Source organism: Macaca mulatta, chromosome 2, assembly GCF_049350105.2.
Source record: "Macaca mulatta isolate MMU2019108-1 chromosome 2, T2T-MMU8v2.0, whole genome shotgun sequence".
Classification (NCBI taxonomy): Eukaryota; Metazoa; Chordata; class Mammalia; order Primates; family Cercopithecidae; genus Macaca; species Macaca mulatta.
In genome coordinates, this window is record NC_133407.1 from 132,483,425 (window position 1) to 132,508,982 (window position 25,558).

At 42.0% G+C, this 25,558-nt stretch overlaps 1 protein-coding gene across 4 annotated transcripts in view; it reads right to left on the minus strand.

Moving 5' to 3' along the window:
* Positions 1-4,594, minus strand: part of TAFA4 (TAFA chemokine like family member 4) — a 199,234-nt gene extending 194,640 nt beyond the window's left edge. For 2 of the 4 annotated variants that reach the window (XM_077993308.1, XM_028844355.2), the window contains exon 1: positions 4,180-4,559. The gene's annotated coding sequence lies outside the window, so the exon portion shown is untranslated. Of the gene's footprint in view, positions 1-4,179 lie in introns of all 4 variants that reach the window. The other 2 variants (XM_028844354.2, XM_077993309.1) reach the window with 2 other exon arrangements.
* Positions 4,595-25,558: the final 20,964 nt, after the last annotated feature.

Here is a 25,558-nt window from a genome sequence, read left to right on the forward strand (position 1 = left end):
ATGTTATTCCAAATTATTGGCTAGTACTGGCTCTTATAGCAACTAAAAGACACTAAATATGAAAGTGCAGCCTATCACCTAATAGATTAATATTCTGAGTTCTTTCACAAGTAAACCATAAATCATTAAACTGCCTGACCATCATTTTGACATCCATGTCTTTCCATGTGTTCAGTTAGGTTCAAATTGAGTCACCCTGCCCAATCACCTTCCATCGCCAGCTCCCCTTTAAACATTTTCTTTATAATCGTGGATACTGTGGCAGCTACTAGGAAGTAACCCAAGCTAGCTGGTGTATACAGCTGTCCAATCCTTGAGGTGGGCTCAACTAGCATGGTAGTCTAGCAAACTGATGGTGCAAGAAGCCAGTGGCCCTCGTCCGCAGAGACAGCCAAGGGGAGGGGTCCCACCACATCACAGGAATCATTCTCTCCCAGGCTTCACTGGAAAGCTCACTGGGCTAGGAATTAGGGTACTCCCGGATTCTAATCCCAGGTTTGTTTGTTTGTTTGTTTGTTTTAATAACATACTAGATCCAAGTTACGGCAATACCTCCTCCCCCTGATCTTCTAGAAAGGTGAAATCTGAGGTACTTTCTAGATATAAAATTCTTTGAGCATTTCCTTAAACCAGATTGTATAATTAAGTTTATGTTTCTTGGCCGGGCGCGGTGGCTCAAGCCTGTAATCCCAGCACTTTGGGAGGCCGAGACGGGCGGATCACGAGGTCAGGAGATCGAGACCATCCTGGCTAACACCGTGAAACCCCGTCTCTACTAAAAATACAAAAAACTAGCCGGGCGAGGTGGCGGGCGCCTGTAGTCCCAGCTACTCCGGAGGCTGAGGCAGGAGAATGGCCTAAACCCGGGAGGCGGAGCTTGCAGTGAGCTGAGATCCGGCCACTGCACTCCAGCCCGGGCTACAGAGCAAGACTCCGTCTCAAAAAAAAAAAAAAAAAAAAAAAAAAAAAAGTTTATGTTTCTTTTTTTTATAAGAGCCTTTTGACTGACTGAAGGAAAATGAATTGAACTTGAATAGTGACTGTAAAACAGGAAGAATTTCTCTTATTTTTCAGCAGATATCAAATAGATGGGAAGTCAAGGTCAATTTTATCTTTTGAGAGGTGGGTTGCAGGAGATCACAAATTGAGTGGGGCATTACAAAGTGCAATGTCATACTACAGATTAAGTCTCTAAGTCAGGGCTGTCTAGGTTCTGACATGGCTTTTAGAAATAACATTTTCAAAACAAATAATTATGAAGTGATTAATGTGGCCAAGATCACTTCACCAATACCTTTATGGATACCGTTGTTTCCTATTGCCTGAATCCTGAATCTTGTTTCCTATTGCCTCAATCCCCCACCCTCAATCCTGAATCTTGACAAATTAGGATAAATACACTGTATGGCCTCCCAATCATTTATGATTGATTGGCTTCAGGACTTTAAGTCGTCTTGCTAATCCTGACTGATTTATAGCCAACACCTGAATAAGTGAATGCGCGTACTCAAACAAATTAGCCCATCACCTACATGGCTATCTCTAGGACAAAAAACAAAAGCAAAAGATTATTCCATTTACTATGATATCTTTACATATTTGTAAAGAAACAGAGCCAGAACACAGGGTGAAAAACTCCCAAAGAGGAAGAAAGCATAAGGGGGAAAATCTCCTTATGCAAATCCTAAAGAGATCTATAAAACTGCAATCTGAGAATTTTATTATTAAGCTAAGCCTGTTAGTATAGAAATACCCAAAACTCTCCAACTGGGCAGCTAATTGAGACTTAGAAAGCACCAAGAAGACTTCATTGCTTCCCTCATTCATCACAGGCAATATAGAATCACTTGCTCAATATGATAATGTGACTTTTGTCAATGCATGTTCAAATCAGATCAAGGATTGGCTGGTGATGATGTCATATCCAAGGGTTAATCCCCAGTGAATGCAGTTTTAATATCACATGCATCAACACACCATTTACACAGCAAAGTATTGTATTAAGTGTAACAATAAATGAGTAGTGCAGAAAAAAGCAGCTATTAGGAAAAGGCTATGTACCACTGAAAAGGAGGTGGTGGCGGGGAGCAAAGGAATTTCTTCTTTCTCTTTTTTAATTACTAAGTGGAACTAGGTCATCAAACAATACACATGTCTAAAAAGATCAGAAAATGAATATTGAAATTCAAGTGACCTAGAACATCCTAGTACTAGACATATAAAAATGGTTGCCTTCAATGAAAAATATCCAATAATCAAGCAGAGATATTTGTAGGGTTTTTTTGTGTGTGCTAAGGGAACAAGCAATACAATTAAAGTCATTCAAAGATAGATAAATTGGCAGCCCCTGCTTTTCTGGACACGGCAACTTTCTTATCTTTAGCAGGGAAAACTGGCCAAGTCAAATTGTGACTTGAAGCCTTATAATAAATTTTAAAGTGTCAAAGGGCAGTTAAGATGGTACTGAGGGATGAAAGCAAAGTCACGCAAAGCAGAACAATGAGACAGAAGAACTTAGGAAGGAAACCTTGAAATACGGCTTTCTGCTATGAGAATATTGATCAAGAAACGTCCACACATATGAAGACAGCTTTTTGCACAAATGAGCCATACCAATTCACTCGGTCATTTTGGGAGGACGTAAGTCATCATTAGTCATAACGATTCTGAAAACTGCTCTCACACTACCTTATTAAGGCCTGTATTTCCCACCTAAAGGAAGTGTTGGGCTTTCACACTGATAGGACTATAAACTTAGCAGAAATTCTTCTCACTATAAAACCCACTCGAGCTATTGAAGAATTCTCCAGGTCATACATTTGTTCTCAGTGACTGAGTGGAAACACTAATTATATTGCAAAATGGCTGTTCCTAAATTATTTTAGCCTTTAAAAAATTCCAAGGCCTTCCTGAACTGGGCTCAGACAGACAAACTGCCCCCACCTCTTCCCTCCTCAGCGAGTGTTCTAGAGGGGGCCAAACGAAGATGTGTGTGATTAGAAACCTAGGCCATCAATGTGCACAAGTTTGAGTGATCGAGTCTGCAGGTGGCAGCTCCGGGTTGTGGTGGACAAGCTTTATGCCAAGGATATTAAAGATAGAAACAGACCAAGGCTTCGAACGCGCCCATCCCCACATACGGGGATCGCCTGTCACATCACATCAACCTTGCTTGTCTCAGAAGGAAGACCATTGAAAAGTTAAAAAGGAAAAGAGCTCAGGAATAAAGATGTTTCACCAAAGGGGGTCCCTGAATCTCGGTGAGGGGGGATGGGCACCAGGCTAGGTCTCCGCGAGTCCGTGAACCCGTGCAGGTACATACTGCTTAGGAGCTGATTCACAGCTTGACTAAGGCTCCGTGGAGCCCCCAAAAGTTAAATGATGGTGATTCAAGAAGAAAACGCACCAGCGGCACTGTGTCTGGCTTCGGCAGCCTCCCCAGGTGCAGGAGATCAAGCTTTCCAGTTCCAATCCTCCCCCGAGCTCCTTGCTTAGAGTCAAAGATGCCCTCTCTTCTAGGAGCGGATTAACAGGGCAGAGGGAAAACGAGAGAAAGAAATGTAGAGATGCCTCCCGCGGAAAGAGACGCAACTTCCAGACCCGCTCCAGTTCTCCACTTGGGCGGGAAGCTTTGCGCTCCCAGCTGGAAGACGCGTCCCGAGCGCTCGCGGCGCCCTTCCAGCAAGATCCCAGCAACCAGCGCTTCAGGGTGGGGGCGGGGGGACGCTGACCTGCTCCCACCTGCTTGCTCCTATAAGGATCCTAGCTCAGATTAAAGGGATGAAGAGCTAAGGTCGGCTTGTCCAGAAAAGAGCTCACGGCGAGTTCACCACCCCCTATATTAATTCATCGAGTGGCCTCCTCCGCATCAGCAGAGCACCCCGGGGATTCTGATTGTCAGTCACGAACCCCGAAACTGGAAGCAGCCGCTGCCTCTCTCCAGCCACACATCCATACTTCGGAGCGCCGCTTCCAACTTCAGGTTGCACGCCGACCTCAGCACAGGCAGTCGCCCCAGCACCCCAGAGAGCCGGGATGAGGGGAGCTGCACCGAGCTGAGTTAAGTCGGTACCAGCCCGACAGGCAGCGGCTGCCCACGAGACAGCACCTAAATACAGGGTCCAAATCCACGCCCACCCCATCCTCTCGCCCCTCCTTATCCTTTCCAACCCTTCTTACTCGACTAGAGCCGGCATCCAAGTCGGACCGGCGACTCCGGAACTAGGCACCGATCGCCACACCGGAGCCAGAGGACGCTCACCGTGCCGCCTCCCTGCGGGCGCCCGGAGAGCGGCCCATCACCTCTGCAGCCTCGCCAGAAGAAGGAAAGTTCCCACGTCTCTACCAAGAGAAGCCCGAAGCTCCTGCGGGAGAAACCCGAAGCTGCTGCTGGAGAAGCAGCGTCTGCGGAGAGGCGGCTGAGGCTGGACTCCCGATGTTCGCCCGAAGCCGCGCGCGCAGTCTGTGCGCCCCGTCCAGGGCGGCGCGCAGCAAGCAGTGCGGGGCCGAGCACAGCTAGCGCGCTGGTCAGGAGGGGCCGGGCCGCCGCGGAACGCGCTGATTGGCCCGGCCGACCGGCTGCTCCTGCCCCTGCCTGGCCCCGCGGTCCACGTGGGCCGGCCCTCTCCCCGCCCCGCACCCCTGCTCCGCCGGCGCGCCCCACCTGCCGGCCTCCGGGAGCCTCTCCCGAGCGCCTCGCTGTGGCCACCACTCCGCAGGTGCTGAGCAAAAGGTAGTCTTCCTGAATACCTGAGAGTCGCGTTGAGCTCCGCATAAACGCCTAAAATCTCTAAAAGGGATTTAGGGTTCGGCTGTCAATTGAAACCATTCCCCACGCAGGACCCAAAGCAGTTTGCAAGGAGGATTTCTTAGCCACCCTGTGCTGTAGCACATTCATGAGCTAATCTAGCTTCGCGTGTAATGTGCTTGTAAAAAAGAGGAGAAAACCCGGCCCACGTATCAATACCTGAATACTTTTATTTTTAAATGTATAAAATACAGCTAAGACTTCTGTGACTCCCTCCTCTAGCTCCATCCCCAGTCATGCCCTCCACTCTTCCGCAAGTGAAGTAACTGATAATCAGTGACACTCAGTGGTATTCATTTTAGTGGGATTACTTCATCTGATCTCCATTTTATAGATGAGAAAATGGAAGCACAGAGAAGTTAAATCGTTTACTGAGGATTACACAGGTAACTAGTAAATCCGTGCTCTTTAGTATTCAAAGCATGGCTCCCTAGAGCCGTCCCTTGAGAACACTTTAGAACTGCAGACTTTCAGGCCCCACCCAAGAACCAGAATCTTCATTTCAACAAGATCCCCAAGTGGCTGGTACATGCATAAAGTTAGAAAGCGTTGCTCCGCACCACTATGCTGCTCACTATCATTGGCTTGGCTTATCATCTTCTGGTCCTTTTACTCTGCATTGACATACAATTATGTGCCATCCTGCCCCCGCTGCACTCCAAAGTATATTCGCCCTTCTCTTAGTCTACCCCTTAAACTAACGCATGGCAGGCTTTCTGCTTCTGTTCCCCGTACCACACATACCGTACACATAGCACATTTTATTTGTTAAACAGTTTCAATCTCTTACTCTCTTATTATTAAAATGAGGGTTCTACATTCAAAGGCAATCTGTTATCAAGATGTCACCAGTTTAAGAGAATTCAAGGTTTGGAGATAGGGGCTTGATCTTTGAGATTTCCTTTAAAGACTAGCATTGAAATTCTGTGACGGTTAAGGGAGATCCAAGCAACACCTGAAACAGCATGCCAGGAGTCTCCAGAGCTCTTTCTCAACAACATTCATTCATTCATTCACTCAGCAAAACTGAGGGCCTACTCTGTGTCAGGCACTGTAACAAGTGCTGGTACATACAGAAGGAAACACAACAGTGAAAGTTCCTGAGTTCATGGAACTTACCTTCCAGTAGGGAGAGATGGGCAATTAACATGACAAGTAAGTGAATTACAGAGTTTGGTAGAAGGTGGTCAGTGTTATAGAGAGAAAGAAAGTAAGAGAAAAGAAGTTGAGTACTGGGGAGATGGTGGTTTTAGGAATATTAGTCAGGCTAGTTCCCACCGAGAATGTAGTATCTGAACCAAGACTTGGAAGAAGTGAGGGAGCAAGTCATTTAGAAGAACAAGTCCACATTCGTTCATTTACCAAATATTTGTTACTTCCATACTGTGTGACAAACATGGTTCTGGCAAAGATCTGTGTGTTTACTTAAGCCCTTTTTTTCATATCTGCAATTTTCCTGCACTGGGGGTTTCTTGTCCTGGTGAGGAAAAACAAAAACATAAGCAACTGTGTTTGGCTCAACCTAATACCATGTTCTTCCATCCTGGATGTTCAGTATTGTTAGGGATTCAACTTTGTCTCCTTAAAATTTTTTTGTTTAAGTCTTAACCCCCAGTACCACAGAACGTGACATTATTTGGAGATACGGCCTTTATAGAGTTAAATTAAATGAAGTATTTAGAATGAACCTGAATCCAGTATGACTGTGTCCTTATAAAAAGGGGAAATTCGGAGACAGACATGCACACAGGAAGAACGCCATGTAAAAGTCAGGGCAGAGATGGAGTGATACTTCCACAAGCTAAGGAATGCCAAAGATTGCCAGCAAACCACCTAGGGAGAAGAGAGGCATGGAACAAATTCTTTGCAGCCCTCAGAAGGAACCAACCCTGCCAACACCTTAACCTTGGACTTCTAGCCTCCAGAACTGTAAGACAAGAAATATCTGTTGTTTAAGGCACCTAGTTTGTGGTGTTTGCATGGCAGCCCTAACAAATTCATACAAGCATAAAAGTGTGTTTGTTTCAAAAGCAAGATAGTACTTTTGTTAGGGATAGTACTTTTGTTAGTTAAGGGACTCATCTTTAAGTTTCCAATGACCTGATGTCTCTTGTGCAGTAGCAAGAAGCCAGAATGATCTGACGAATTGAGATTTACTAACCAAATCATCACAAAAAAAAGGCAAGCTATATTTAAAAAAAAAAAAAAAAGCCACTGAGCCCCAATTATCCAATTGTTTCCTCATTCAGCTATTTATCAGGTGCCCGCTGTGAGCCAGGCTCTAGGATATGGTGACAAACAAGGCACATGTGATTTGTGTGTATTCTTGTAGGGGAGGTTGGACAGTAAATAATTCAACAAATATATGAATAAGGTAATTTCAGAGCAGAATAAGTGCTAAAAGAAAACAAAAGAAGGCTAGAGCATTAGAAGGATATGAGGATGGGTTTAATTTAGATTGGCTGCCTAGGGAAGGTCCCTGTGAGGTAGTGACATTTGAGCCAAGACCTAACTGACAAAAAGCCATCCAAGCAAATATCTGGGCAAAAATTGTTCCAGGCAGAGAGAGCAGTTCCTCTTATAAGAAAATATCCCTGTCATTCATTCGGTAACATTCTTTCTCTCTCTCTTTGTAACCCATTTTGCATCCTTTAAGGTTGTATAAAATCAATCCACATCTGTTTCCTAAAAATGGGGTCAAATTTTTTATTTTCTTGTGTAAGAACCTGTGAAGGTCACGCCAGCAGTGTTTTGCACACACCACACATTCACAAAACACCCCTTGACGTGCCTCTGTATTTGTAGGTAGTGACGCCACGTGACTTGGACGTTGTGTTTACTTTCCTCATTTGTATAACATCCAGAACACTAGTGGCATGTCCTGGTGCTTAATCAATACGTGCTGATGACTGGCTATGCCTGAAAGGAACATTCTGACTCTCCTGGGCCTGTTTATAAAATCCTCTTGTTTCCAGCGAAGCTTTAACATTTTGCAGCACAATTTTGCACTTTGTAATTTTTCTGAGGAGACTAATAAGAATGATAGCTAACTTAATCGGAGGCTTGTGTGTGGCTCACTATGCTAAGTACTTCTTTATAATCTTTATCGTCTTTATAATCCATGTAAATATAAGTAAAGGTAAATACAAGCTAAATTCTCTTATTATAATCTCTGTGTTACAAATGAGAAAACTGGTGCTCAAAAAAAGACTAATATGCCCATGGTTGAAACCACCTCTAAATGGCCGACTTATGCCTTGAAACAGTCTCGCTTACTGTCAGCTCTGTGCTTGAGTGGTTGAACAGTGAAACAAGTGAAGAAAGAAAAGAAAAAGCAAAAAGCATCTGTCTGGGTACACATGGACATACTATGTAGAATCATAGGCACTGAAGACTACAAAATGTGGGAGGATGGGAGCGGGGTGAGGGCTAAAAAATTCCCTGTTGCGTACAGTCTTCACTATTCAAGTGATGGGTACACAACAAGCCCAGACTTCACCACCATGCAACATGTCCATGTAAGAAACCTGCCCTTGTGCCTCCTAAATATATAAAATACATTTAAATGTTTTTTAAAAGCATCTGTCTCTTCCTTTACATTTGCCTTTGAAATTTTCTTTTTTTTTTTTTTTTTTTTTTTTTTTTGAGACCGAGTCTCGCTCTGCCGCCCAGGCTGGAGTGCAGTGGCCGGATCTCAGCTCACTGCAGGCTCCGCCTCCCGGGTTCACGCAATTCTCCTGCCTCAGCCTCCCCAGTAGCTGGGACTACAGGCGCCCGCCACCTCGCCCGGCTAGTTTTTTGTATTTTTTAGTAGAGACGGGGTTTCACCGTGTCAGCCAGGATGGTCTCGATCTCCTGACCTCGTGATCCGCCCGTCTCGGCCTCCCAAAGTGCTGGGATTACAGGCTTGAGCCACCGCGCCCGGCCGCCTTTGAAATTTTCAAAGCAGTGTTTTCTAACTTTTTTTATTTACCCCAGCCTTCTAGCTTTCAAGTACACTTTTCTAGCCGGATATTTGCTTTGTTTTCCCTTGCTTCAAACTAGGAACTGCAGGGACTTTATACATGAAACGACTGATATATATAATTTTGTTTTGTTTTGTTTTCAGCCTGTCTGTTCTTCAACACCTCTAAGGAAATGTAAGTCAAGCTTCTTAGAGCTCAGCCTACTTTGACAGACATCCTATCTCATACACTGACAGTGCCGCAACACTAAGGGGTTCCGCCCCTTATTCAAATAGTAAAGAATATCACATCCCTTGCCAGACCTAATGCTATACGCAATTACGCAATGCCAGCTCTGGCCCTCTTTACACAGATACTAATAGATCCTCCTGCCCGAGAGTGAACATCTAAAAATGGCTTCAGCCAGTCTTTGTGAATAACTTTCTATTCTCGTGGCTTCCCCACAGTCCTGGTCAGGGAAAAAGGCCGGAAAACTCGCAACAGTGAAAAGATGTGAGGCTTCTCTCATTGCATCCTGGATTCCTCCACCTTGCTCAGGAAGTGGGTAGCCATTTTAGCCGTTAAATGACTTCCTGCCTTGGATGGCTTGGTCAGACTTGTTTCAGACTTCTGGAACTCAGACAAGGTGTCTGGATATTTGCTTTGGAAGGCCCAGGTGGGTTTCACTATCCTTCTCTTTGCTGACCACAACTGCGTCAATAATTTATGCCCTGGTAAAGATCAGCACTTCAGGGCAAATTAGCATAAGAAGGATTTATGAAACCACAGTGGGAGGGCACTTTTAGAAATCATACAAGAGCTGTTGCGCAGAGCAATACAAGCTAGGTTCCAAGCAGGATCAACCCCAGATAGAATCATCAAAGAAATAATGCTCCTTTTGGTACCCTCTCTTCTGTCCATCCCTTCCACTCCAGCATCTCCCAATATGATCATATAGCACTCAGATATACAGAAGGCTGGTGATGTCATTCATTAATTCATTTTCGTTGATTACTTTGCTAATTCGTTTAAACGTTATATTTGTTAAAGAGATATTTGAACACCCACATTCATAGCAACATTACTTTCTGGATAGAAGCAACCCAAGTGTCCATCAATAGATGAACAGATAAATAAAATGTGATATATACATGCATGCAATGGAATATAATTCAGCCTTTAAAAGGAGGGCTATTCTGACACATGATGCTAAATGGATGAACCTTGGAGACATCATGCTGAGATACGCCATTCACAAAAAAAAACAAATACTGTATGATTTCATTTATGTGAGGTACTGAGACCAGTCAAGTTTATAAAGACAGAAAGTGGAATCGTGTGACTCATGCCTATAATCCCAGCACTTCAGGAAGCCAAGGCAGGAGGATCGGTTGAGCCCTGGAGTTCTAAACTAGCCTGGGTAACATAGTGGGACCCCATCTCTACAAAAACAATTTAAAAACTTAGCCAGGCATGACGGTGCTCATCTATAGTTCCAGCTACTTGGGAGCCTGAGGTGGGAGTATTGTTTGAGCCCAGGAGGTCGAGGCTGCAGCGAGTCATGATCATGCTACTGTACTACAGCCTAGGTGACAGTGAGACCTTGTCTCAAAAAAGAAAAAAGAAAGTATAATGGTGGTTGCCAGGGGCTAGAGCCGGGGTGTCCAAACTTTTGGCTTCCCTGGGCCACATTGGAAGAAGAAGAATTGTCTTGGGCCACCCATAAAATACACTAACACTAATGATAGCTGATGGGCTTTGAAAAAAAATCACAAAAAAAATCTCATAATGTTTTAAGAAAGTTAACAAATTTTTGTTGGGCCACATTCAAAGCCATCCCTGGGCCACATGCGGCCTGCAGGCCACAGGTTGGATGAGTTTGGATTAGAGGAAGGGAAGAATGGAAAGTTAGTGTTTAATATATGTAGTTTTCATTTTGCAAGATGAAGAGTTCAGGGATGGATGGAGTGATGGTAGCCCAATAGTTTGAATGTACTTAATGCCACTGAACTGTACACTTAAAAATCATTAAGCTGGTACATTTTATTACTAAATGCATTCACCATAATTTAAAATAACTTTAAAAAACTAATGGAAGTTCTTGTAAATGTCTAAATTATCAAATTTGTAAAGCTGAAAATGGGAGATGTGATTCAATTTGTATCACAAATTACCAAACTTAGACTAAACATATTTTGGTCAAAAAAATTTTTTTAATTTTGTTTATGTGTTCTAGATATTGTATGAGGTACTTGAGATGCAGCTGTAAAAAAAAATCCATAATCCTAGACCTCAAAGAACTTACAAATATATACCACAATAACCTGGATGGGACTCTTTATCCAGTTCATACCTTCTTCCTCCAACAAATATTTGATGAGTGTCTACTACGTGCCAGACTCTCTGCTACCTACGAGCCCACATTAGTGAACAAGGTAGATACAGATTACACTCTCACAGGACTGCCAGTCTAGCAAGGAAAAAAGATAATAAACAAAAAATTACTGTTTCCCTAGGCCAGAGTGTGGTGGCTCACGCCTGTAATCCCAGCACTATGGGAGGCTGAGGCGGGCAGATCACTTGAGGTCCGGAGTTTGAGACCAGCCTGGCCAACGTGATGAAAGCCCGTCTCTACTTTAAAAATACAAAAATTAGCCAGGCGTGGTCGTGTGTGCCTATAGTCCCAGTTACTCAAGAGGATGAGGAAGGAGAATCGCTTGAACCCAGGAAGCAGACATTGCAATGAGTCAAGATTGAGTCACTGCATTCCAGCCTGGGCAACAGAGCGAGACTCCACCTCAAGAAGAGAAAAAAAAAAAAAAAAAGGAATAAATTATTGTTTCTCTAACCCCTATCTGCTCCATCATAATTTACTGGTTCCCTGTACCTTCACCTTCTAGACCCTAACAGGTGACTGTATCAAATCTGCTAATGATTTCCAGATATAAATAAAATGTCTAACCATCATCCCTCCCACACTTGTAGCACGTCTATGTGGTAACACAAGAAACAATATATTAACCCAGTATTCTCCAAAATATGGTTTTTATTCCACAGATGGGTTGCAAAATCACTTCACCTGAAATGCAAAGAATTTTTTAATAGTTTTAATTGTTTTAATGTACATTAGGAAAAAAAATTTTTTTTTTTTTTTTTTTTGAGAGGGAGTCTCGCTCTGTCGCCCAGGCTGGAGTGCAGTGGCCGGATCTCAGCTCACTGCAAGCTCCGCCTCCCGGGTTTGCGCCATTCTCCGGCCTCAGCCTCCCGAGTGGCTGGGACTACAGGCGCCCGCCACCTTGCCCGGCTATTTTTTTTGTATTTTTTAGTAGAGACGGGGTTTCACTGTGTTAGCCAGTATGGTCTCGATCTCCTGACCTCGTGATCCGCCCGTCTCGGCCTCCCAAAGTGCTGGGATTACAGGCTTGATCCACCGCGCCTGGCCTAGGAAAAAATTAAATGAGAATATCAAACCTGTGGTTTCATGGAATGAGGCTAAATTCAAAGGTGATTCCAATTAAAGAAAAATATTGGGACAATGATTTAAGCAAATGGCAAAATTGGAAAGGTGGGGCACAACACAATCAGAAGGGGGCTGAGATTTATGAAAATAGGTGTGACTCCATTGGCAGAAATGGCCAATGAGAATGCTATTCTAAAGAAACACAGGATTTGTAGTGCCTTCATATTCCACCGTGGGCCTAGCTTGACTCCATCCTTAATGTTCTCTTCTCTCTCTAGCTCTGCAAACCTAAGCGGCAGCCACTCTGCCTCACACTGAATGATGATGTATACTGAGAATTTCTTCCTTCCCCGTTCACCAACTCAGCTTCCCCTGAAACGACTCAATCTAGTGAGGATGGTGGCAAAGGTGGGCTGACAGTTAAATATCTTTGGAACTTGGGTTCTGAGCATGCTGAGTTTGTATCTTGCAAGTTGATATTGTGACAAAATAAAGGTGGGAAGAAAAACCATGCTGCTGGTCATTACCTGTCCTATCTACTCCCTTAGAATTCTAGTGCAAAGTTTTGGAGAAAACAGAAAAGTAAGCATTGGATTCTATTCCAGCTTTTTTTTTTTTTTTTTTTTTTTCTATTTATCGTATTCTAACACATGGAAAAAAAACCACATGCCATTTGACTTTTATTTTTGGACTTGAGTTTTTTGCCTCTACCTTGGAACAACATTATTTAGTAAAAGGTCATGAATGTTAAAGTAGGACTTAAGAGGCTTCACTTGGACATCTGACATTTGGAATACTCTCGATTAGGGACTTTCTCACCAGGGAAGCTAAATCTATCCATAGACCTCAAATCCCATGGATTTCAATCTGGATGCAGTACTAGACATTTGCCTGCCTGCCAAGCATCTCCTGAGAAAGCCTCCTAGCCAAAACCCTTGGTTGCAGGTGACAGAAACCCAACACAACTGGCATAGGCAAAAAGGGACAGCTATCTGCTCACATAACTGAGAAGTTCCAGAAGTGTAATTGGATATTAGTATTCAGGGAAGGAACGTATGTGTATGTATACCTTCCCCCATCTCTTGGCTTTTTTTTTTTTCTTTTTTTTTTTATAGTTGGCCTCATTCTCTTACAAAGAAGAGGCTACATCCAAAAAGCAGGAGAAATGTTATTCAATAATCCCAAGCTATTCCCTTCCAGCCATGTGACCCTAAAGGCAACAAGAATTCTCCTCTGACTTCCGCTTTTTAAAAATCTAGCCCAGCTTGTTTCACAAGTCCATGTCCATGCCCAGGTTGGGCAGGGGGAGTGAATGGCAGCCCCACTATCATTACATGGTTAGAAATTCCTAGAAAAGAAGGAATGTTGGACAATGCTCACTAATGTCCATTGTGGGAATCTGCCCTACCCACTGCCCTGACTGAACAATTAACCATGTTCAGTATTAACCAACCCACGTGGCAACAGCTAAATAAATTAGGTTTGAGGCCCTAAGCCAAGTACAGTTCATCTATTCAATGCCTCTGATTTGTGTGGCCTGACTGGAAAAGTGGCATGGGCCAAACAGACTTTTCTTCCTGCAATTTGAATATGGGGGCCCTAGAGACTGAGCCATTTGGTTGGAGCAGCTGAACTAAATGTCATAATAAAATAGAAGACATGATAGACAATTATGGACAATGTGCAATTGAAGATATGAAGAAGCCAGTCTCCAGAGTTGGAGATCTGAGACCACAGCAACTCTAAAATAGATATTCAGGAAGTAACTGACTCAATTTACTGGGAAATTCAGTGCTTGAAAATTTTGTGTTTGAGTAGAATATCTAGGTAAGAAAAGGCTAACATATTTAGTGATTTTACCAACATTGTCTTATTTTCTCTCTATAGTAACTCCATTAGAAAGTATTTATTTTCTCCATTTTTACCAATGAATAAACTGAGGCTCAGAGAACATATTTGATGTTTCTTAATGTGACTTTTTTCAAGCTAGAAAGTCTCTAAGTCAAGAATGCTTTTCCCCTACTACAAGTTGCCTCAGAACCTTGAGTGATAGAGACATGGATTTCAAAATCATCTGCTTAGATGCTTAGAGGTACTCATTGAAGCCACAGAAGGGAATGAGGCTGCCAAGTGAAAGTACGCAGTTAGGGAATTACTGTGATAGCCTCATCTATTGGGCACTCATTCTGTGCAAGGTTCTACACATTATATACTAGTAATGACTAATTGTATGTGTTGAGTTAACTGGGCCACAGCATGCCCAGATATCTGGTTAAACATGATGTCTGGGTATGTCTGTGAAGGTATTTCTGAAAGAGATTGATATCTGAATAGGTAAACTAAGTAGAAAACAGATGGCTGTCCCCAACGCGAGAGGGCATTACCCAACTCACTGAGGCCCTGAATAGAACAAAAAGGCAGAAGAAGTTTGAATTCACTCTCTGGCTGACTGTTTGAGCTGGGACATCGATATTCTCCTGCCTTCAGCACTCCTGGTTCTCAGGTTTTTAGATTTGAATTGGAATCTACACCATCAGCTATGGAGCTCTCAGGCTTTTGAGCTACACGCCTGGCTTTCCTAAGTCTCCAGCTTGCAGATCATGGAGTCTCAGCTTCTGTAATTGCATGAGCCAATTAACTTACAACAAATGTCATGTTTGTTATATATATAAATAATGTATATTTATATTTATTTATATATAATATATATTTATATTTACTTATATATAATTTGTATTTAAATTTATTTATATATAATTTATATTTATTTATATAATCTATACTTATAATTTATACATATAATTTATATTCATATTTAATTCTATGTACATATATATATCCTATGGGTTCTGTTTCTCTGAAGAACGCTGACTACTGTAGTATTCTATCAACAGAAGCGAGATTGAGGTAGAGTTTACAGAGGTTCACAGTGACCATGCTTCTAGGTGTCATGAGATGGAAGGAACCTCAAGTACTTTGTGTTCTAGGATTTGATCATTTTCCTGCCATGCTCACGTTCCATTACCCTCATAATGTGCCTGGTCTGAAAAATTCAATCTGCCTTAGTCATTTGCATCTCTAAACAAACCTTGCAAATTAATACAAGTCTAAAAGACCAGGCTGAAGAGAACAAGATGGGACCTGGAGAAAATCAAAAAGTGGGTATCAGCTGGGCGCCATAGCTCATGCCTGTATTCTCAACACTTTGGTAGGCCAAGGCAAGAGGATCGCTTGAGGCCAGCAATTCAAGACCAGCCTGAGAAAAATAATGAGACCCTGTCTTTACAAGAAATTTAAAAATTAGCCAGCCGTCATGGCAGGCACCTGTAGTTCCAGCTACTCAGGAGGCTAAAGCAGGAAGATAACTTTAGCCCAGGAGTTTGAGGCTGCTGTGAGCTAAGATTGGGCAACTGTAGTCTATCCTGGGTGACAGAACAAGACCTTATCTCTTTAAAAAAAAAAAAAAGTGGGTATCAGGTTGAATATGGCAACACCCCAAGGCGACACTTCCACCCAGTCTTGATAAACAAGGTTCCAAATTGAGTTAATTTTGCCCCTAGAGAATTCAAAACATTCTAACACTTTCATAAGATTCTTAACAAAAACAAAACTGTAAAGTGTGATTCATTATGTCAGCACTTTATTTTTTAAGGTTATTAGCACACACTGACATACATTTTAAATAATAAATAAATGCACTGAGATGATTTTTTAAATATTCCATTGTGCTTCCTTTTACTCCATGACCCTTCTTTCCTTCTTGCACTCAACAAATTGCAGCAACAAGACAGTATGCTTACAGCCCTAGGGAAAAAAATACCAAAGCAAAACTCTGAGAACAAAGAGACAAAGCCATGGCTTATGAGTTTCAAAATAGGCTGCTGAAACCCACACCAGAGATAATAGTTTTGAAAGGGTTTCTGAGCCCCGGAAGCCAGGCTTTTGAATATCAAAAAGCCACGGCATACCTTGAACAATAGATTGGGGAAAATAGCCTCCCCTCTAGCTTTAGGCTAGGTACAGACTCCATGGGCTGAGTGCAAGAGAAGACGGTTTGAAGAGAACAAAGTCAGATGAGGGTGAGCATTACCTGGAGAGACCACTGTGGACAAATCTCCCTTAGCCTTCAGCCCTTGTTCGTGAGACCAACAACTGACGTCTGTCCTAGGAGGAAATGCTCAGGGTTCTCAGCGTCAGCACTATTGACATTTTGGCCAGATAATTCTTTACTGTGGGAGGTGCACTGTAGGGTGTTTAGCAGTATCCCTGGTCTCTTCCCACAAGACACCAATAGCATTTCACAGTTGTGACAACCAAAAATAGCTCCACATTGCCAAACATTGCTGGGGGTGGGGATGGGGCTCAAAATTAGCACCAGTTGGGAATCAATGAGGCACAGATATATATTACACACACATACATGTGTATGTTTCTAATAAAAAAGTTATATGTGCTTTATACAAAAAAATTCAAAAATACAGAAAATTCCACTCAAAATAAAAAGTCAACGATGCTTCATCCACTCAGAGCTTATCATTAGTGTTTTATCTATTTCCAATTTTTCCTATATATTTTATTTCAACAAAACCAAAAGTTGGGGTTATATAATAAAATACTGTTTCGCAGTCTGCAAATTTTTGCAGATTACATGTTATGAAACCTCACAGAGGTATAGTTTTCCTTACTATAGCCATAACATAATCTATTTTGCCAATCTGTTATTGTTGGATATTTAGAGATTAGTCCCAATACTGCACCATCATTGGTAATGTTTTGATGAATATCTTCATATATTTCTTTGATTGTTTTGTTAGGAAAAATTTCTAAGGAATGTTCTTAGAGAAAAGCTAGCTGATATGTTGGGGTTTGGATCTGTAATACTTACTATCTCAGTGGTATAAGTCATAGTTTTCTGACTTAACATACACATTTTATTTCTCTAGTGCTTTTAACTTTCCACAGTACTTTCCACCTTACCAAGCACACAGGGAAGCTACCAATTGTTCCCATTTTACTGATGAGAAAACTGATGTCATAGAAGTTAAACGACTTGCCTATGGCAACATAATTATTTTACAAGAATTCTGCCGGGCGCGGTGGCTCACGCCTGTAATCCCAGCACTTTGGGAGGCCGAGGCGGGCGGATCACAAGGTCAGGAGATCGAGACCACGGTGAAACCCCGTTTCTACTAAAAATACAAAAAATTAGCCGGGCGCGGTGGCGGGCGCCTGTAGTCCCAGCTACTCAGGAGGCTGAGGCAGGAGAATGGCGTGAACCCGGGAGGTGGAGCTTGCAGTGAGCCGAGATTGCGCCACTACACTCCAGCCTGGGCGACAGAGCGAGACTCTGTCTCAAAAAAAAAAAAAAAAAAAAAGAATTCTAAAACTCAACTCGCTTGAGTCCTGGGCTTTTTGCTATTAGTGCTTACTTTGCCAGCATGTATACCACCAAAATTGACATAATCCAGAGAAAGAAGATTAGTATAGTATGCCCCGTACTCACAAATGACATGCAAATTTGTGAGCACTCTGGTCTTAAGAACATTTTAAATTATGAGTCCTATTTCTAAGTATAATTTTCTATAAATTTCAGAGGTCCCAAAATGTAATCAAAGCTATGGACCTCAGATGGGTGAATCTACCAGTTCCCATGAAAAATTCCACAACCAATCTTGTCCCCAAATGCTGATTTGGAGGGTTAATATCTAAAGTGCTAATTCCAACATCTGCTTCTTTCTTATCCCTAAAGCCAAATTAAGTTGGCACAGTCTGTTTTTACTTCCAGCTTCCCTCTAATACAGATTTATTACCAATTAATTTCTTATCGAGGAAAAACAATCCCATCATAAGTATTTTAGATAATGACATCTAAGTATTTTATATTGCTTTAAGTCTGAACAGTTAGAATAGAGTGCATCCAATGTTCATTACCTCTTAATGCTTGCATTCTTTTATCATGTTTTGATTCACCAAAATAAAAAAAAAGAAAAAGAAAATGCTACCCACTGCTTTGACTCTTTTTTAGGTTTAATGAGATTAAATAAATTCTGGGGAGGGGAGAGAAGAATACAGCTTACTAATATTTTAAGTGGTTTATGGAAATACTCCTACCACGGGCACAATTTTAAACCAAAGCCAACTTCTGCAGTGCTATTGAAGGTTAATGAATGCCTTAATAACACGCAGAGGAAAATGTGATGAGTTGATTAGATACAGAAATATTCTAGACCTCTGAAATACAGTTAGAAAAACAACTCAATTGTACTCAGAGACAGAACTCTTGACAAAGAATTATCTTAACTTCCTAGTGATCCATTTCACCACCCATTAATAGTAAATGATCTTCTTGGCAGTGTATGTTGAGGTAATTGACACTGATTTGAGATTTAGACTTTAAAGCTCCAGGTAAATCTTGAACCAATTCCTCTCAGTTATAATAAAACTTGGAAAATTTAGAACATCATATAACTTTTCTATTTCCTAGAACCTAGTTGTTGCCAATCCTTCTTTCAATTAATTAAAATTCTTTTGCAGGGATATACTTTTTAAAAATGAATTATTTGACATATTCTTCTGGAAATCTTATTTTTCGTTTCCCAGTTGCCTATGTAGTCTTTGGAATGGTTCTGTATGTATATCTCTTTGTGTGTGTGTGTGTGTGTGTGTGTGTGTAAGATTATTACTTTCTTTTTTTTTTTTTTTTTTTTTTGTTGTTGTTGAGACAGAGTCTCGCTTTGTCGCCCAGACTGGAGTGCAGTGGCCGGATCTCAGCTCACTGCAAGCTCCGCCTCCCGGGTTCACGCCATTCTCCTGCCTCAGCCTCCCGAGTAGCTGGGACTACAGACGCCCGCCACCTCGCCCGGCTAGGTTTTTGTATTTTTTAGTAGAGACGGGGTTTCACCGTGTTAGCCAGGATGGTCTCGATCTCCTGACCTTGTGATCCGCCCGTCTCGGCCTCCCAAAGTGCTGGGATTACAGGCTTGAGCCACCGCGCCCGGCAAGATTATTACTTTCAAATAGACTTGCTTTCTAATCATATTACATAAAGATGAAATAAACAGTGTTTTTTAGAGTTTGGCAAATTCCAATAGGGTTGCTATTTGATCCTTGGAGTCTTGAGCAATAGGATACAGGAGATATCACACTGCTTGGACAAAGAAGGCAAATATCAGATAACAGAGGCCATCTGAACACATAGGCAGTTAGGGAGCTCTCAAAGAATGTGAAGGACAAATAGATAGAAAAAAAAAAACATGCAGAACAACAGTAAAAAGTTATTTTAAAATAAAACTGATAGATAGGCCAGAGATGACAGCTCATGCCTGTAATCCCAGTACTTTGGGAGGCTGAGGTGGGGGGAATCACTTGAGGTCAGGAGTTCTAGACGACGCTGGCCAACAGCTGAACTCAGCTCTACTAAAAAAAAGAAAAAATACCAAAAATTAGCTGGGCGTGGTGGTGTGTGCCTGTAGTCCCAGCTACTCAGGAGGCTGAGGCAAGAGAATCGCTCGAACCCGGAAGACCGAGGCTGCAGTGAGCCAAGACTGCTCCACTGCACCCCAGCCTGGGTGAAAGAGTGAGACTCCATCTCAAAAAAAAGATACATTCTCCAACACTGATGAGTCTTGAAAACATTTTGCTCAATGAAATAAACCAATCACAAAAAACTACATATTGTGTGATTTCATTTCTATGAAATGTCCAGAATAAGCAAATCTACAGAGAGAGGAAAGACACTAATAGCCAGGGGATGGGGAAAGGAGAAATGGAGAGTGATTGCTTATTATGGTTTCTTAATATACATAGGGTTTCTTTTTGGGGTGAAGACAATTTTCTAAAATTAAGTAGGGATGATGGCTGCACAACTCTGTCAACATATTGAAGCCACTGAACTGTACACTTTAAAGGGGGTGAATTTTATGGCACATGAATTATATCTCAATAAAGCTGTTTTTTTTCTTTTTTTTTTTTTTTTAAAAAGGCAGAGACAGAATTAAAGAGTTAGAATAAAAGAACCAAGAGCCTGAGATGGACAGAGGATTCCATCATTAGAAGAAGTTTTTTCCTCACTGGTTCAAGTTGGCTAATGAGGTTTCCAGACAACTTTGATGTGACTAATTGGAAATTTTTTCAAAAGCAAGTTAAAATCAACATTGGGCTTGTGCCAGCCAGATTCAGCAAATATTGTCCAGGCACCTACTATGTACTAGCCGCCTAAAATATAAAGAGATTGTGGCCCTTTTGGAGTGACAAGCTTTTAACTAAAAAGTAAAATATTTTCGACTGGGCACAGTGGCTCATACCTGTAATCCCAGCACTTTGGGAGGCCAAGGTGGGAGGATCAGTCAAGCCCAGGAGTTTGAGACCAGCCTGGGCAATATAATGAGATCCCGTCTCTAGAAAAAAATTTAAAATTATGCATAGAGGGAGAATCACTCAAGTCCAGGAGGTCAAGGCTGCAGTGAGCTGTGATCATGCCAGTGAGCTCCAGCCTGTACAACAGAGTGAGAATCTGTCTCAGAAAAAAAAAAAAAAAAAGACTAGAATATTTTTTGAAAGAAAGGAAGTACACATACTAAGAATGAGTTTTTCAAGTGATAAAATTATGAGTATTTTCTTTTTTTCAGTAGTCTACAATATAATGACTTTTGTATTATAAAGAAATGGAAATACATTTTTAAAGGAAAAAGTATTACTGTGTGATCTAATAAATGCTCTATGAAAGCACACAGGAAGGAGAAAGAAGTTGGGCCTGAGGAAGGAAGGTCAGAGAAAGCTTGACAGGCAATTATTTGACATTAACCCCAAGAGATGGGAATCACAGGCTTGAAAAGGACTGAGGATGTTCCTCCGCCCTTCAAGCCCCCACCGCGGCCCCAGCCCCTCTCCGGGGAACTAAGAGGCTACATGCTCAGGTCCAGGGAAATGTCCCCCCTTCTCTGTGGCCTCCACCCATGATCAGCGCCTCCCTTTTGCTTCAGTAAGGGCAGGAAGACTGGTAACAAATAAAAAGTCATTAGGAAGGAATTCACTTCTGGGTTTGGCCCAGTGGGTACCACTTCAGACTCTTATTGTTGCCAAAGCACATAATATGGCAAGACAATTGCTCTATCACTGCAGAAGTTAGTGTTGGGGGCGTTACTATTAATGCCCACACAGCATGTGGCCAACAGATAGAGAAAAGCCTCTATCAGTTCAGTTACTCTGAGGAGAGAGGGTCGCCTTTCCAAAGCTGATGCAGAGTTCATTTTTCACTGTGAGCTATGTTCATCACGGCAGTTCCGATCCCATCCTCCTTTGCAGTTCTTGTAGTTATCCCAGCCTTCTCTGATGGAACGAAAGAAGATGGTAAAAACTACACTGGCTCAAACCCATGGGCCACCCCCTCATACATTCTAAGTATGTCACAGCGAGGAAGACTAGTATGATAAAATAGCACAGGTTTTGGAGTTAGGCATCGGGATTTGAACCCTGGCTCAATTGACTCAGCAGCTAATTGGCTTTGGGAAAGTTATTCCACCTCTCTGGTGCTTCCTGTCTTCCTCTATAAAGTGGGAATAGTATTCAAACTTCCCTCATAGGGTAGTTGAAAAATATACATACAATCACCTGGCACCAGAGGTACTGAACAAATTTGAAGTCACTTTTATCAGTTTTGGTTTTTTTTGTTGTTGTTGTTCTTTTGTGTGTGTGTGTGTGTGAGAGAGAGAGAGAGAGAGAGACAGAGAGAGAGAAATGGAGTCTCGCTCTGTCACCAGGCTGAAGTATAGTGGCACAATCTTGGCTCACTGCAACCTCCACCTCCTGGGCTCAAGCAGTTTTCCTGCCTCAGCCTCTCGAGTAGTTGGGACTATAGTTGCGTGCCACCACACCCAGCTAATTTTTGTATTTTTAGTAGAGATGGGTTTTCACCATGTTGGCCAGGATGGTCTCGATCTCTTGACCTCATGATCCACCCGCCTCAACCTCCCAAAGTGCTGGGATTACAGGTGTGAGCCATTGTGCCTGGCCTTATTAGCTTTTCTAATGAGAGACTTCCTATAGCAATGTCTATAAAAGTTTAACAACATTACCTACGAATTCTATCACTTTTCTTCCTTAATTTATTTAGCTAATGAATATACATTTGTGTACATATAAATATATACAACATACATATATATATTAGTCCATTCTCACACTGCTATAAAGAACTACCTGAGACTGGGTAATTCATAAAGAAAAGGGGTTTAATTAACTCACAGTTTTGTAAGCTGTACAGGAAGCGTGGCTGGAAGACCTCAGGAAACTTAAAATCATAGTGGAAGATGAAGGGGAAGCCAGTACTTCTTACCATGGCAGAGGAGGAAAGGGAGAGTGTGCAAAAGGGAGGTGCTATACACTTGTAAACAACCAGATCTAGTGAGAACTCACTCACTATCATGAGGACAGCAAGGGGTAAATCTGCCCTCATGATTTAGACACCTTCCATCAGGTCCCTCCCCCAACGTTGGGAATTACAACAGAACATGAGATTCGGGTGAGGACATAGAGCCAAACCATATCAATATACATATCTATATCTATATGTTATCTCATTTATTAGAATTGTCTTGGTTGCAAATAACAGAAATTCAATGTTACTGGTTTAGAGACTCTCCCTAAAATAAGAGAATATTTATTGATTCACATATATGAAAACTCAGGACAGGTTAGTTTCAAGCACAGCCACATCCTGTTACCCAAATAATACCATCATAAACTGGTCTCTCTTCAGGTTTTAATCTTTGTTTTTCTGTGTGGTTAAAATGAGTTAACATACATAACATGCTTAGAATAGTGCTTAGCTCATAATAAGCACTATATAAATATTTGCTACTATTATTTCATTTAATCCTCCCCACCATCCTATGAAGCATGTACTGTTATTATTCTATTTTTACAGATACAGAAACTGAGGTGGTATAGCTATTCAATAATGGAGCTGGGTCAGGCAGCCTGATTCAGAAGGCTTTTCTTGACCAATTCTCCAACCGTCTCCTCATTGGGCTAGAAAGGAAGGTTGAGCCTTGATTGGAAAGGGCTAGGAAACACAACCCCTAAAGGACAGATTCTTTAAAAAGAAAGCATTTGAGCAAGAAAGCCTGGGCCCTTTGCTCCCGGAAGGGTACCATCCTCTCAAATCTTTTTCTTTTTTTTTTTGTCGCCCAGGATGGAGTGCAGTGGCCGGATCTCAGCTCACTGCAAGCTCCGCCTCCCGGGTTCACGCCATTCTCCTGCCGCAGCCTCCCGAGTAGCTGGGACTACAGGCGCCCGCTGCCTCGCCCGGCTAGTTTTTTGTATTTTTTAGTAGAGACAGGGTTTCACCGGGTTAGCCAGGATGGTCTCGATCTCCTGACCTCGTGATCCGCCCGTCTCGGCCTCCCAAAGTGCTGGGATTACAGGCTTGAGCCACCGCGCCTGGCCGAATTGGTTATTCTTTGTTGACAACTCCATCTCCCAACTAATCTATCTTCTGCTCTTGCCTGTACTTCTGCTTGGCTCTGTGTCCTCTGGAGCTGATGGATTGAACCTCTAGATTCCCTTACCCCTGGTTTCTAATTGGGTTTGGCCAATGAGGTGTCTTCTTTTGTGGCTTCAGGCCCACAGGTGGTGATAGCTTCCCATGATTTCTAACCCCTGAGGGCTTCGCCGCCTCTTCCTGGTTTTCTTCACTCAAGTCATACCTTTGCAAAGAGCCCCTTTGCATCATTCTCTTCCACTAAAATCTTGGAGTTTGCCCCAGTTTCCAGGCCTACGTCATGGTTGTTGTGGGCCCTTGGCACTCCTACTTACATGACCTCCTTCCTCTATTAAAAAAACTATTGAAAATAAAAAATTTAAAAAAGAACTTTTTAAAGCCATTGAAAATTATATTTTATGATTGTGTTGATATAAAGGCATGTCATCCAGACTGGATTATAATCATTTTTTTTTCCAATTTCAAAAGAAATTAAAGTACTCCATGGGCCCTAGTCACTGTGCCTACTGTGCCTAATGGAGAAGTTGGTCCAGTTATTTTCTACGGAGGCCACTCTAATGGATGCATGCTCTTCTACCCATAGGCCTAACTAACAGAAAATGAACAGGAGCTCCCTGGAAGGTGGGCTACTATCAAGTTAAAATCATGATCCTTGGATCAAATTTCCCAAACAGCCTGTTTCCATTACAGTGAGCTCAGCATCCTTGTCCCTAAGTATATCCTATTTCCAAGTCACAGCTATGATGACAAGATAACAGAAAAAAATGGTGTATCTACTGTTGAATTAATGCCTAATTCATTTACTACTCACCACATTCCAGTGACAGGAGGCACAACAATCACATAGTTCATTAATCATTCTCCATTTCCTCTATGTTAATCTATCACTCTATACCTGGGAAGGAGAGAACATTTTCCTTATGTTCTCTGCTCAGAAAGATCCTTTAAAAAAAAAAATCACATTTTTCCTCCCAGTTGGAATTTGTTTTGTTTTCAAACGAGATCTGAGAAGTTTTTGAATGATGAATACTGCCTTTAATTGGCAATTTGTTAAGTATCGATGATACTGGTTATATTTAAGATTCTATTTGTTCACCCGGCCCTCAGTCTGTGGCCGTCTCATAGACCAGGCAGAAAATAATAGAAAATATAAAATTACACTGGGAAGAAGACAAAGCTAGACAGCAGAAGTACTTTTAAATCTAAAACCAGCAGTTATTGATTTTCTGTTGGAGGTAAACACCTCATACTCTACCCAAATGTGGGACTGATGCTACTTCAGATTCTTTCTTTGCCTTTTTAAAAACTTCATTTCTAATTGCAAGTTAATGCTGAATTTAAATCTCTAAGCTCCTGGATTTTTCTGCACTTCTTCCCAGTTGGTTCTCTGATTGACTGGAGGAATGAGGAGGTTCTGCAAAGGACAAGGGAAGCTGAGAGTTTGCCCCTCAGCACCCTAAATATCAACCATAAAACTAATGAACTGTGGCAACTGAATTGTCTAAGTTCATTCCAAATTATGTCTTGGTAAAGTTCATCTTTGTTTTCAATTATCATCCTGGAATCATAAATGTCGAATCCAGGGTGCAGCTTCTCAGCTCTTTGAGTCTTGTTTGCATTCTTCTTACTGTTAAGCCTATGCAGTGGGTATGTTGTGGCCCACTGCACTGGATACCCAGGGCAATGGGTACAAGTCCTCTTCTTAAAAATGTCAACCTCTTTTTAAAGGAACAAATCTGAAAGAGTATCTGAAAAAAATTGCCGTGATTCAATGAATCTGCATTTTTGACATGTCGCTAAGGATCGTGTTTTTAGTATATCCTCTTTAACTATTCATAACGCAGTTA